Source organism: Thalassophryne amazonica, chromosome 16 (genome assembly GCF_902500255.1).
Source record: "Thalassophryne amazonica chromosome 16, fThaAma1.1, whole genome shotgun sequence".
Lineage (NCBI taxonomy): Eukaryota > Metazoa > Chordata > Actinopteri > Batrachoidiformes > Batrachoididae > Thalassophryne > Thalassophryne amazonica.
The window spans coordinates 84,598,896-84,612,411 of NC_047118.1; the positions used below are offsets into that span (position 1 = coordinate 84,598,896).

General features: G+C 40.0%; 1 protein-coding gene across 2 annotated transcripts in view; it reads left to right on the forward strand.

The window, feature by feature from the left end:
- Positions 1-13,516, forward strand: part of crlf3 (cytokine receptor-like factor 3) — a 120,290-nt gene that overhangs the window by 13,050 nt on the left and 93,724 nt on the right. The window contains exon 1 of one of the 2 annotated variants that reach the window (XM_034190785.1): positions 11,671-11,739. The exons of the other annotated variant lie outside the window; for it this stretch is intronic. The gene's annotated coding sequence lies outside the window, so the exon portion shown is untranslated. Of the gene's footprint in view, positions 1-11,670; positions 11,740-13,516 lie in introns of those variants that run through there. 2 annotated transcript variants of the gene reach the window in all.

Genomic DNA, 13,516 nt, shown 5'->3' on the forward strand with positions numbered 1-13,516 from the left:
CAGCAGCGGTGCGATCAAATCAATTTTATTTATGTAGCGCCAAATCACAACAAACAGTTGCCCCAAGGCACTTTATATTGTAAGGCAAAAGCCATACAATAATTACAGAAAAAACAACGGTCAAAACGACCCCCTATGAGCAAGTTCTTGGCGACAGTGGGAAGGAAAAACTCCCTTTTAACAGGAAGAAACCTCCAGCAGAACCAGGCTCAGGGAGGGGCAGTCTTCTGCTGGGACTGGTTGGGGCTGAGGGGAGAGAATCAGGAAAAAGACATGCTGTGGAAGAGAGCAGAGATCAATCACCAATGATTACAACCCCTGGCAATAATTATGGAATCACCGGCCTCGGAGGGTGTTCATTCAGTTATTTAATTTTGTAGAAAAAAAGCAGATCACATACATGACACAAAACTAAAGTCATTTCAAATGGCAACTTTCTGGCTTTAAGAAACACTATAAGAAATCAGGAAAAATAATTGTGGCAGTCAGTAACGGTTACTTTTTAGACCAAGCAGAGGGAAAAAAATATGGACTCACTCAATTCTGAGGAATAAATTATGGAATCACCCTGTAAATTTTCATCCCCAAAACTAACACCTGCATCAAATCAGATCTGCTCGTTAGTCTGCATCTAAAAAGGAGTGATCACACCTTGGAGAGCTGTTGCACCAAGTGGACTGACATGAATCATGCCTCCAACATGAGAGATGTCAATTGAAACAAAGGAGAGGATTATCAAACTCTTAAAAGAGGGTAAATCATCACGCAATGTTGCAAAAGATGTTGGTTGTTCACAGTCAGCTGTGTCTAAACTCTGGTCCAAATACAAACAGCATGGGAAGGTTGTTAAAGGCAAACATACTGGTAGACCAAGGAAGACATCAAAGCGTCAAGACAGAAAACTTAAAGCAATATGTCTCAAAAATCGAAAATGCACAACAAAACAAATGAGGAATGAATGGGAGGAAACTGGAGTCAACGTCTGTGACCGAACTGTAAGAAACCACCTAAAGGAAATGGGATTTACATACAGAAAAGCTAAACGAAAGCCATCATTAACACCTAAACAGAAAAAAACAAGGTTACAATGGGCTAAGGAAAAGCAATCGTGGACTGTGGATGACTGGATGAAAGTCATATTCAGCGATGAATTTCGAATCTGCATTGGGCAAGGTGATGATGCTGGAACTTTTGTTTGGTGCCGTTCCAATGAGATTTATAAAGATGACTGCCTGAAGAGAACATGTAAATTTCCACAGTCATTGATGATATGGGGCTGCATGTCAGGTAAAGGCACTGGGGAGATGGCTGTCATTACATCATCAATAAATGCACAAGTTTACGTTGATATTTTGGACACTTTTCTTATCCCATCAATTGAAAGGATGTTTGGGGATGATGAAATCATTTTTCAAGATGATAATGCATCTTGCCATAGAGCAAAAACTGTGTAAACATTCCTTGCAAAAAGACTCATAGGATCAATGTCATGGCCTGCAAATAGTCCGGATCTTAATCCAATTGAAAATCTTTGGTGAAAGTTGAAGAAAATGGTCCATGACAAGGCTCCAACCTGCAAAGCTGATCTGGCAACAGCAATCAGAGAAAGTTGGAGCCATATTGATGAAGACTACTATTTGTCAGGCATTAAGTCCATGCCTCAGAGACTGCAAGCTGTTATAAAAGCCAGAGGTGGTGCAACAAAATACTAGTGATGTGTTGGAGCGTTCTTTTGTTTTTCATGAATCCATAATTTTTTCCTCAGAATTGAGTGATTCCATATTTTTTTTCCCTCTGCTTGGTCTAAAAAAGTAACTGTTACTGCCACAATTTTTTTTCTTGCTTTCTTATAGTGTTTCTTAAAGTTCAGAAAGTTGCCATTTGAAATGACTTTAGTTTTGTGTCATGTCTGTGATCTGCTTTTTTCTACAAAATTAAACAACTGAATGAACATCCTCCGAGGCCGGTGATTCCATCATTTTTTGCCAGGGGTTGTAAAAGCAGAGTGGTGTATACAGAGCAAAAAGAGGTAAATAAAAAGAAACACTGGGTGCATCATGGGAAACCCCCCAGCAGTCTACGTCTATAGCAGCATAACTAAGGGATGGTTCAGGGTCACCTGATCCAGCCCTAACTGTAAGCTTTTTCAAAAAGGAAAGTTTTAAGCTTAATCTTAAAAGTAGAGAGGGTGTCTGTCTCCCTAATCCGAATTTGGACCTGGTTCCACAGGAGAGGAGCCTGGAAGCTGAAGGCTCTGCCTCCCATTCTACTCTTACAAACCCTCGGAACTACAAGTAAGCCTGCAGTCTGAGAGTGAAGCGCTCTATTGGGGTGATATGGTGCTATGAGGTCCCTAAGATAAGATGGGACCTGATTATTCAAAACCTTACTCCCTAAGATAAGATGGGACCTGATTATTCAAAACCTTACAAGTAAGAAGAAGAATTTTAAATTCTGTTCTGAAATTAACAGGGAGCCAGTGAAGAGAAGCCAATATGGGTGAAATATGCTCTCTCCTTCTAGTCCCTGTCAGTACTCTAGCTGCAGCATTTTGAATTAACTGAAGGCTTTTCAGGGAACGATGTGGTTACACATCATGCAGCTCCTTGCACTGTATTCCCGCATGCACGAAACCATCACAGCAGCATCGTTTGCGCCTGCCCGTCGGCTCAATGTTTTCCTGGTTCACTCATACGAGCTGTTCTGGTGGGAATTGCCCTGAGTTGTATTTATTCGTACTATATGTGAAGGGGCCCTTAGGGAGAGCCCTGGACTATTGATCTTGTTTACTTTTTATCTGATTATTCAATTAAAAACTTGCTGGAGTACTTGATTTCAAAAATATTCTATAGCTGCAGCCCTAGTCACGTCATCACCATGTAATATATGTTTATATACAGCGGTGTCATTTTTAGTTTTAAGAACATTTATTGCTTCAAAATAAATAACAATAAATTTAAAAATGCCCCAGGATTGTCACCTACAGCATTTTTTGGTGTGTGTGGTTGGGGGGGGGGGGTTAAATTCATTCTCATGCCTAATTATTAAGTCATATATTGCTAAATCTGGGGAAAAATTACATTATATTTGTTGTCCAAGATTATGATATGTCTTCAGATTATTCCATGCTTCAACACTATTTTTTTTTTCATCGATCTGGGCATTGAACAGATAACATTTACCTGTCAGACATTAATTAACCCTCGGGCAGATGCCGTCGTATACGACGGCTAAGACCAAGCTTTACTAAATTATAAATAACTTTTGAATGATATGAGATAGAAACTTACTTTTTTTTTGCTGAAAGGTTAGCTCCACAGACCTTCGAGCCAGCCATCGGCCATCTTTGTCCTCCTCATAGAAGCTGTGTGATGACGTGCACAATGTGAGTGTCCAATCGGAATTGGTTCATCGTCACATGGTTTTCCAAAATCCAATCGTAGGGCAGATTTACCTCACGTGAAAAGTCAAAGATCGTTTTCAGGAGTGATGTGTTCCTAGTTGGCCCATTGGAATAGCTCCCTGGGTTCTCCAATGAGTACATACTATTAGTACATACTCAGTGCGCCCTGCGCCATTACGCACAGCAATCAGTGAAAGCAGGAGCACACGGAGAGCCTCTGATGACAATCTCACATGCTCAAACAAAGAGTGTGTAACTATCAGGATTGCTCCACTAGTTTGCGTGTGAATGCTACTGGGTAACTCTGTTGCTTTCTCTGCGTAAAGCACTGTTTATCATATCAATGGACAACAAAACACATAGACCATTTTGTATATATTGTTCAAAATGTGCATTTGTGTTTGAACTTTTTTTGTACAGTCTTTCACACAAGACCTCAAATTACCTTCATAAAGTGTCAAAACAGTTGCTTATTATAGTTTGCTGTGTGTTTTGAATAAATGTGTGTGTAAAATTATTTTTTGCTTTTTTCCTTGCCAGTTTTTCATTGTAAACATTTATTACACTTATAAAACACAACTAAAACACACATATTCTGAAAGCACAGGTTGTCCTGAAAAAAAGAGATATAAAACTTGGATGCAGGGAGAGCTGTTAACAGCAATAATAATACATTTATGCCAGGCGAGTGAACTTTCCAAAAACTGCCCTCGGACCCCAGAGGGTTAAAGCTAGGTGGTCTTTGAGTTGTTCTAATTATTTTGACAGTGGTGACCATAACATTGCTTCCTGTTTACATGTTCATAGAAATTGTGCTATGTGACTTCCCATGTGATATGTAATATATGATTGCCAAATGTCAGTAGTTTGTCATGACCATAAAAAATGAAGCTTCTAGTCATAAAGATTTGGTGAAGCAATTATGGCCATGAGACTCAGTGAACAAGGATTCATCTTGCCACAGCCCATGCTACCTTGTGAAACAACTCACTTTTCTTCTTGGCATCTTTCCCTTTGCTGCCAATGAGAATGGTGTGCTACAGCTATTGTGTCACCGAGTTCATTGATTGGAGTAAGCAGGTATAGACAATAAAACAGTCAAGGGTTACCAGTCATGGACATGGTTAGCAGTCATGGACATGAGGCAGATTACATCCTGGACTTGGGATCTATATTTTTTTTTCTCAAATCTCTATATGGTGGATGTCCAATACTCAATACATATCACAATATCAATTGATGTGTTTAATACTGCTTATAGAAAGTTAAGAACCTCATTGTTCCAACAGTAAGTTTCAGTTTCAACAGTATAGTAAACTCAAAATGCGTTTTGGGGTCAATGTGACTGAAAATGATCACAAATGCAATGAGTCAGAAATGTTTCACATTTTTTTCACTTTTGTCAATTTGATTGAATACATTACATTTTTGTAAGGTAACCTGTTTTTTTCATTGCCTAATCAGAACATGTAACAGTTTGTCAAAACAATGCTATTTGCTGCTTTTTATATACGAATAAAATTATTAATGTGCAGACTTGAGTTTAGCCTTTTGGCCCGGTGTTGCAGACCAAACGGTCCCCCTAAAAATCAGTCCGCCCTGCCTTCACTGCGCATGCATCATTAGCCGCGGTTCACGGATTGACGCCTCGTTTCTGCTTCAAACTGCACTCCAGTCATCTATCTCAGCAACAGATATCTGAAGCTTTTGTACAACAATCATTTCCACCTAAATTCAGCATTATTTCATCATAAATGATGGATGAAGTGATCAGAGCGCTGCGGGTAAACGAGCTGCTAGCTGATGCGTTCATTGTGCGTTGGACTTTAGAATGATTTAAGAGGTTTTAACTTTATCATTTGATGGTTAATAATCCCATCCCATTAATCTAGTGACACCTAGTGATTAATCTAGTGATATAGTGACACCTGCCCTCCACAATATTTTCTGTTTCTCATTTAGACCTTTGTAAAAAATAATTGCCCACCCTTGACCTAAAGCATAGTTCACCAGGAGAAATCCGACAGGAAAGCAGAGGGAATACTAACAGTGATGAAAGTCTTCCGGAAATTACCGGAAATCGGGCTTTTACTCACATGGTGAATGTTTCCAGGTTATTTTTGGTAGCATATGTCAGAATCCATTCATTCACTTCTACGCCCAAACAGTTGGTGGCAGTAATGCGCTGTGTTGGTTTGCAAGCTGTCAATAATTTTGTTTTGGAAGCTAAGTCATATTTTTGGGGAGTGCACGGTGGTTCTCTGAACGGTTTACTTTGTTGTGGACCTGAAAAGTTATGAGCTGCGTATTTCTTCCAGTAATAATACATTAAGTGGAGGTGACGCTTCTAGCTGATACAAAATGCTAACGCTATCAGCATTCAGACGAGCATTTAACTCTTACTCTGTCTGAGGTGAGTAATTGAAAATGATACGTGACATTGATGCTCTGCTGAAGTTTATCAGCTAACGTTAGCCTTTTAGGTGCAGGAAGTTAAATCAATCACTGTAGAGCTGAGTGAGTGTTTTACATTTGTAAATTGTTTGACCTATTCTTATTTTTACCAAATAAAGCTACACAGTTTTTAATTGTTACTGTCATAACTCAAAAAAAGTCTCAGCTTTAAATAACTTTGATTTTTTTTGTTTATTTGCATATCTTTTTTTAACTATAAGCACAATACAATAACCAAAATACACACAATACAATTTGTGCGAAAATTTGTCTGACCCCCCCCCCAAAAAAAATTATTTATTTTAAGATTTTTATTTTTTTTTTCTTGTGAACAAGGACCAAATCCAGGGTATTTCCACTAAAGCTGGGTTTACACTGTGAGAGTTTTGGCCCTTTTTCAGCCGATTTTTCACTCGTGTGAGAATTTTTTTGGATTGCGCCGAGTTTCAGGTTAATCATGCGTCCTGCATCGTGTAGTATACATGGAGTAATGAGCTGCGTTTAACCTCTCACGACCACTTCCCGATTGGTAGTCATATGGTCGGATGAAAATCAAACCTGTTTGATATTCTGGTTGGCCCTCGTGAGGGTTTTGCGCTTTTGAAGCAGCTCTACAAGCGTCTATGAGCTGATTACCTCTCGCACGGTGCATGTGCAAACACCAGAGAGAGCATAAACAGTGATCATCTCTTTCGGAGAGCAGCTTCTGTTTCTTTTTTCCCCCCTTATTCTTCAACTCATGTAAAGTCTTGTATGTTTTTTTTTTTTAAACTTTAACGACTCCCATCGAGAGTTTTTGTAAAAATAAAAAATGTAAATAAAGTTTGGAAAAAAAAAAAAGAAAAGCTTCTGTTTACATTTTGCTTCTGGAAACACGAGTCCGACTTGTGGATTTTGAACGTACAATGTGAGTAGTCAGATCTCATCAGAGCATCGGGTCGTATAGTGTGAGAACATTAATTGTCCACTCTGAACTTTTACACCCCGCGGTTTTGTCGTACAGTTTGAGCTGGAGCCGAGTACAACGATTGAAAATATCATACAGTTTCTGCCCAGCTTAATGTGTGTTGAGCCCTAAATGCAATGCTGGAATCCTAATAATATAATTTTCAGAGGAGCACAGAAGACTTATTTATATGATTGTTGAAGTCCCCAACAATCAGAATATTATCTGCCAAATTAGAGATGAACTCATCAAATTCATGTAAGAAATCAGAATATGGGCCCCGGGGCCTGTAACAAAATAACATGATGGATTTTTATTCTTCTGACCTTGGCTACATGTAGTGTCCTGGGCTGAGCAAAGAGTAAGATGTTCACACAAGTTATATTTTAAACCCTCAACAGCCAGTAAGCTACAACCAGATTTATGAATTAGAGCAGACACTTATTAATCTATCTTGTCTCAGTCCACCCAGCTGTGGACGTTACCTCCTGCATCTGACTGTCATCCCATTCAGGGGGAGTCATAGACTCATCCGCTTGACGCTAAGGAACCTGGAGATGAGTACTGACACCAATGGGCCTCGGGGTCTCTATAGGACTTAACTTTGGTGCGGACATTATCGCAGAGCCAGCAAAGAAATCAAAACAGCAAGAAACCTGATTTCAACACCTCAAAGACCAAGGAGATGATAATCCACTTCAGGATAACAGGAAGGACAGCCCACCACCCCTCCACATGTATGGAGAGGTGGTGGAGAACATTGAAAGACTGACCTTACTTATACTCACTGTAGCAAGCCATCTGAAATGGACCTCAGACCCTTTATGTCTGGTCAGTAAAACCCCTTCAGAGAACCTTTCTCGAAGAAGTTGAAACAAGCCCGGGTCCCCAAGAAACTGATAATTAAATTTCTATAAGAACGCACTATTGGGAGCATCCTTACAAACTGTATAATTGTCTGGTTTGTCAGCTGCACAGCTGCCGATCAGGAGGAACTTCACTGTGTGGTGAAGACTTCTCAGTGTATTGTGGAGTTGAAGCTCTCTTCAGCCTCGACAGCATCAACACCACCTGCCTGACGAAAAAGGCCAGCAGCATCGCAGTGGATATTAGTCACCCCGGCCATCCGCTGTTTGGGCCACTGCCATGTGGTAAACAGTTTAGGACAATAGGATCTCACACAAATAGACTGAGGATCCGCTTCTTTCCCTGAGCTGTGACCTCTTGTCACCCCACTGGAATAACACAAGCTGACAACACACCCACTACTATATTGAAATGCTGATATCTCCCTCCATGTCGTACATATTTTTCACAATGTCCATATTGTACTGTTATTCTGCTTCTATAAATGATCATATTTTAATTAATTGATCTGTTTTTATTGTCGCTTTTATTACTATAGAATTCATACAGCGAGTAGAATAAGCATTGAACACGTCACCGTTTTTCCCCAGTAAATATACTTCTAAAGGTGATATTGAAATGAAATTTTCACCAGATGTCAGTAACAACCCAAATAATACACACTTATAAAGAAATCGACACAAATGAGTACAGAAATTAAGTTATGGTAAATGGACTGCATTTATATAGCGCTTTTCCATCTGCATCAGACGCTCAAAGCGCTTTACAATTATGCCTCACATTCACCCCGATGTCAGGGTGCTGCCATACAAGGCGCTTACTACACACCGGGAGCAATAGGGGATTAAAGACCTTGCTCAAGGGCCCTTAGTGATTTTCCAGTCAGGCGGGGATTTGAACCCATGATCTTCTGGACTCGAGCCCAACACCTTAACCACTAGACCATCACCTCCCCTATACTGTGGGTTATGTGTAATAATGTGAAATGACACAGGAAAAAGTATTGAATACCTGAAGAAAGAGACGTGAAAAAACTAGGGGAGCAAATGTGCCAGCTGAACTCTATCAGTATTTAGAAAGCATTTTATGAGGTGAAAGCTGGTACAAACCATTCAACAAGGCAAAGCAGAGTTGAATGGTTTGTACCAGCTTTCCCCAAATTAAATATTCCTACCATTGAAAGAATGTAAAAATGTTCATTATTTGTTTTATATAACAGCTAAAATAGATCCTTGTCATTTTACATTATATTAATTTGCAAACAACAGAATAGGGACTTACATTTTGGTACCTCCTCAGTGCAGTGAAAAAAAAATATCCAAAATTAATCCAGCTTTGGTGCGTCACTGCTGCTTTGACATCAGCAGTCCAACACAAACTTTAAATAGGAGTCCAAAAATAATTGTGTTGATGAAGTCTGCCATGCCGTGCATCAAATCATCGTCCATCAGCAAAACAAAATCCACCATGTTTGATTTAAAGCAAAACGTTGCCCGGCTTGTGCGAGTGTGCATGCGGTGTACGCTCACACAAGCGGGAAGGCGCTTGTACGTACATGTACTACCAAAAAAAAAAAAGACTGTGTATTTCCTTAGTGCAGTGAAAAAAGTCATGTCAGATGGCTTACAGTGCAGTGGATTTGTTTTGTGTGTGTGTGTGTGTGTGTGTGTGTGTGTGTGTGTGTGTGTGTGTGTGTGTGTGTGTGTGCGCGCGCGCGCAGGGTGCAATGGTACCAAATGTATGGAACCAAATTTGCACTCTAAATGAAACCAAAATGCGCTCTAAATGGAATGCAACACAAATGGGATGAATTAATCCATTAGGGGTGTCGGAAAAAATCGATTCACGTCTGAATCACCATTCTTATCTATTACGATTCTGAATTGATCCAAAATGTCCAAGAATCGATTTTTTTAAAAGCATTTTTTTAAACATAATCTTGCTTACTCGCTGCGTGTACTGTTTGTCAGGCAACGGCTTCCGTACTACAGCGTTCCCGCGAGGGGGGGTGGTCCGGCGTGCTTCAAACACTCGTGAGCTGTGGAGTTCAGTGGCTGTAGCTTAGCATGGCGGACAAAGAGCTAATTCAGCCAGCACCGTCTTTGCTGAAGGCAAATGTTTAGGTGCATTTTGGATTTTATTATTTGCTGCGTAAGAAGGAGCTTGACATGACTTATGCAGTGTGCAGAGTCTGCAAAATGAAAGTCAAGTACTTTGGAAACACTTCAAATCCGCAAGCCCACATGCTACGCTATCACCCGGAGCTAAAAGAGGGGAGCAGCGGTCTCTGCCGACTGCTCACCAGCGCTTCGCTAAACTGCCAGCCAACTCTGAACGAGCAAAGCAGATAAGTAAATTTACATCTAGAATCACTTGATTAACCTTGTAAAGCTGTATTTTCTTAAACATTTTTTTTTAAGTAATATAACTATTTCTCAGAGCTCTTCGAAATCGAAAATTGATTCTGAATCGAATCGTCACCCCAAGAATCGGAATCGAATTGAATCGTGAGTTGTTGTACGATTCACATCCCTATAATCCATGTCACGTGACATACAAAGCACCAATCAAATGACAAGGATTCACTCAGCCGTTATATAATGGAAATTGATATAAGCTGGTTCAGTCCCAAGTGATGGTCTATAAAAAGGTGCCTCATTACCGAGGTGTCACACAAGAAACATCTCATGATGGGTAAAAGTAAAGAGGATTGGCCGTGTTGCTGAGTTTTAGAATGTAACTGCTGTGTGGAGGAAAAATAACTGTTTACCTACCTGTAGCGTGTTTCTGTATGGAACATGGTCTCTTCTCATACTTTAATTTCACTCATCTGTGTAGTTTGTATAATCATTTCCTGTTTTTGCACAACAAAGAACACCACACTTTTTGTATCAACCCACCCAATTTTGAATGAGCTATAATTTTTTTTTTTTTAATTTGGGAACTACAAAGTCAAAAAGTGCTATTTGTTCCATATAGGGCTATAACGAATTGTCATCATTGTGGATTATGTAAATGCATTGATTTGCATGGAATGCAATCATACTTAAAAGTAGGTCATTTGGGATAAAGAACTTCAGTATCTGAAATGAAAAAAAAAAAACAAACTCAACCTCTCTTCAGACCTGCCTCTGAAAGACATCAGAAATCTGTGAAAACTAAACCACTGATTTCTTTCTTTCTGATTACACTTTAAAACAGTAGCTGTGAAACAAACACAGCCAGACCTCTGCAAAACCCTGTGGAAAGGCGTCTTTTAGTACTTGATTGATTGCACACCTGAATGAGCTAATCGGCTTGTGGCAGAGCAGGTCTGGAAAATGTGTGGATTAGGTGGTTCTTGAAGACTAGTTTGAGAACCACTGGTGTAGTCAAACCCGACACTCTTTGATACCTCGCCTTATGGAACGAAGTCTAATGTAACTTGTAATTAGTGCGTGTTCAGAGGGCGTGCATGTAAATAGATAGCTATTTGGTCTGAATTAAACAATTAATCGGACTCGAAACAGATTTTTACATTCTTCTATGTTAGAGCATTTGATTTCTGAACCACATTTAGCCAAACCACTGGACCAAATAATCAAACTGAATTTGTCTGGAGTAGTTCTCAAAAATGGAGTGATTGTGAGGGAGTGAGGGAAGCCACCAAGCATCGGCAGCAACTCTGAATATTAGGTTAATGGCCTCTGTGATTGGAGTGCCTGTGCAGAACATAACATTTTGCCTTTTTCATCATCAGTTAAACAGCTTCCTTGTACAACATAGAGAAGGATTTTCTTCAAAATAAAGAGGTGAAATTTCAGAGAGTTTGCCAGAAGGCATATGGTAGACTTGAGCCTAGACTTGAACTGTTTTCTCATCTTCAAATTCTTCTGTGGTATCATAAGTATTGTTTGCCAGTCTACTGGTAAATGGCCAAATATTCTTTGTGAATGCCTCCTATCGAAGCTTTGGTTTGAATCATTTCAAAAAGTGCTGCACGAGTCTTGACTTTTTCTAAATGCAGCCTCCTGGTAGTGAGAGGAAGTGGATTTTGTGTGACCACACATCCTGTCTGTCACACTGATCTGTGAGCAGTGCTGCATTTTATTTTTGCAGTGGCACATGTAGCTTATTAGCCTTTCAGTATTGTGTACACTTTGTCTTTACCTTCGCCAACGCCGTTGGACGGAGGTTATGTTTTCACCCCGGTCTGTTTGTTTGTTTATTTGTGAACAGCCTGTAACCCACAATTTTGCCACAAGAAACCACCAAATAAATAAATAAAAGTACTTTCACCAAAACATCAAATCTTGGCTTGTGTCTTAGATGTACCTTCTGGCAAATTATAACTGAATTTTCAGGTCTTCCTTTTATGAAAATCCTCCTGTATACCACTTCATCAAGAACCTGTATAACTGGGGATAAAAAAACCATCCTCATATAAAATCAAAAATAATGGTAATAATACTATTAAAGCAAACAGCGCTCTGGCATCGGAATAGTGCCTGACAACATTTGAGCCGGATGTGAATATTGAAAAGCCCATGTGGGTGTACATTTTTGCATTATATTTCAATCAAAAATGTCTCAATCGCTCTCATTTATGACAATGAGGTACAAACTGGCAAAATAGACTGTTTGAGCCGCATCTGATCCGTATTGCAAATTTTGTAACTATTTGATTTTAACAGTGAAAAGCCCTTTTTGCCCCATTTGATCTATATTTTTAATTATATTTTAGCTTACAAAAAGCCACTTCTAACCTGACTTTCACCTTGAAAATTTTTCCAATGTAAAAACTTGTAGAATTGGAAACTAGTCTTGGTGGAGGTTTGCGCTCTATGAGCGTGGTGCTATAGTTATATTTATCACATACCCCAAGAAGGGTGGTATGTTTCTAAAAAGTCGTGTTCAGTAATCTTTAATACTCAGTTTTATTCTATGATGACTGTGTGCTTGTGCTGTGCTTTTTCATTTTCGTGCTAAACGTTTCTGGTTTATTTTTGTGGGTGTACGTCAGAATCCATTAATGTTTCACACCCAAACAGTTGGGTGTGGAACAGTTTGCAAACCGCCAATAAATTCGAAAGAAGGGTTATTTTTGTTTTCCTGGCATGCATCGGTTTTTGTCTGTGGTCTGTATTTGTAAAATTGTTTGGAAAGAGGCGTGGTCAGCTGTGTCGGAACACATCCGGCTCACCTCGTCCACACCTGCACAATGGCATCCAAAGCGCAGGTCGATGACACAGACTGCTCTCAGATGGCTATAAAAGGTGCTGCAGACTGCCCGATGTCCAAATGTCTGGATGGCAAACACGGGACTGGAGCGATGTGCTCCTCACGTGCACCCCACGCACTCGCATGGGGCTGCAATTATAACTTAGCCGTGTGTCTGTGTATGCATGACCCACTAAGCACGCGCGCTTAGTGTCACTGGACAACTTCGCTGAAAGTTTGCTGGCAGTGTGCCATGCTGTCCCCTGCGTCAGACGGAGCCTTTCCAGAGAACTTGGAATTTCTTTTTTCTTTTTTGCTCACTTCAGGAGCACAACGCAACTGAGGACACTGCAATGGCTGGATTATCACATGGGATTTGTTATTTATTTTGGATGAGAGGATTTTAACCACAGGCTGCAGGTTTCGGCTTCACGTCCACGCTGTGAAACACTCCCGGACCACTGTTGGAGGTGAGATTCATGTTTATTAATTCTGTAATTCTGCACAACAGTTCCATGTCATATCTCCTTCAGAGGTAGAAGATGATCATTTATTAAAGTGTGAGATCCGTTCAGCTCTGAGCCTGACGTCTGCAATGACGCGTTACTGTGCACCACAGAGCGGTGCAGGTGCCCGTGTTTTATACA